A 1,631-nucleotide genomic window follows, 5' to 3' on the forward strand; every position below is an offset into this window, starting at 1 on the left:
CTTTTTGAATTAATGAAGGGAAAAATGAATCTTTCATTTCTGGCCACATGGAGGACTTCATGTAATTAAAGAAACAGAACTCGCTCCCACTCTAAAACACCTAGAAAAGTGGGATCCAATAGGTCTCATTCAAAAACGAAAATAAATAAATACATAAAAAGCCAAGGCTATAACAGCAGAAGGCTAGCAAACACCCTCCCACTGCTCAGGGGGCTGGCTGGCTGGCTTCGTCGCAGCTGTGCACAGACAGGCTGGGATACCAGCTAGGAAGGATCCAGAAGGACCTCTGTGTGCCACCCTCAGGAGGCAGAGCGTCCTGCAAAGTGAGAGAAGCGCCTGCAGGGCCGAGAGTGCCCAGGACACCGTCTGACAGCGTGGGGCCAGGACCACGAGACTGCTTGGACCACGCCTTTGTTCGTAGTTTTGACTTTGAAGCCAGGTAAATGTCTTACATAATCATCAAACAAAACTAAATTTAAAAAGCAATTCCCAACTCAACAACAACAACAAAAAAACAATTTAAAAATGGGCAAATGTGGCTACCACTACTGACCGTTCCGATCAAGGCCATAATCGATGGATCCTGGTAGAATGGGAGAAGGATGTGGAGCAGAGCCTCTAATTCTTAAAAAATCCAGACTTACTGGACCGGTTGAGACTGGAGGACTCCCTTAGATTATTGCCCTGAGATACTCTTTAAACCTTGAACCAAAACTAGCTTCTAAGGTCACCTTTTAGCTAAATAACAGATTAGTTCATAAAAGAAAGACTATCACCTGTGAGTAATGGGCTCCAAATGGTCAACAATTACTCTAAAGCTAAGATGAGAATGTAAGGGGGCAGGGAAACCAGATTCACGGAAACAGAACAACCAGAACAGAAATAACGAGAATGTTCACGCCTTGTGAAGAACGTAACCAACGTCACTGAACAATTTGTGTAGAAATTGTTGAATGAGAATCTAAACTGCTGCGTAAACCTTCACTGAAAACCCAATAAAATATTATTAAAAAAAGAAAACCCAACGACAACAATGGAGCATAGTTCTACTCTTTACACACACAGGGTCAACAGGAGTTGAAATCGACTTGATGGCAACCGGTTTTTATACAAATGGAATCCTAGAGTAAAAAAACAAATGGGCAAAGGACATCATTAGTCATTGCTGCCAGCTGCCATCCAGCCGACCCCCGACTCATGGCAACCCCACGCACAATGGAACGAAACACTGCCTGGTCCCGCACCATCCACACGATCAGGTGCGTATCTGACCTTTGGGATCCATAGGGTTTTCATGGGCTGATTTTCGGAAGTAGATCGCCAGGCCTTTCTTCCTAGTCTATCTTAGTCTAGAAGCTCCACTGAAATCAGTTCAGCATCATAGCAACAAGCAAGCCTCCACTGGCTGCATAAGAGGTGCATTGGCTGGGAATGGAACCCTGGTCTCCTGCATGGAAGGGGAGAACTCTACCACTGAACCACCATTGTCCTCTCCTTAGTCATTAGAAAAATGCAAATCAAAACTACAATGAGATGCCACTTTATCTGCACTAGGATGGCTATTATTTAAAAAAACAAAACAAAACAGAAAACAAGTGTTTGTGAAAATGTGCGGAAACTGGAACCCTTAT

At 43.8% G+C, this 1,631-nt stretch overlaps 1 protein-coding gene across 1 annotated transcript in view; it reads right to left on the reverse strand.

The window, feature by feature from the left end:
* The window catches only part of OSBPL5 (oxysterol binding protein like 5), a 44,077-nt gene that overhangs the window by 5,342 nt on the left and 37,104 nt on the right, over positions 1 to 1,631 (reverse strand). The window lies entirely within an intron of this gene.

Source organism: Trichechus manatus, unplaced genomic scaffold, assembly GCF_000243295.1.
Source record: "Trichechus manatus latirostris isolate Lorelei unplaced genomic scaffold, TriManLat1.0 scaffold00113, whole genome shotgun sequence".
Lineage (NCBI taxonomy): Eukaryota > Metazoa > Chordata > Mammalia > Sirenia > Trichechidae > Trichechus > Trichechus manatus.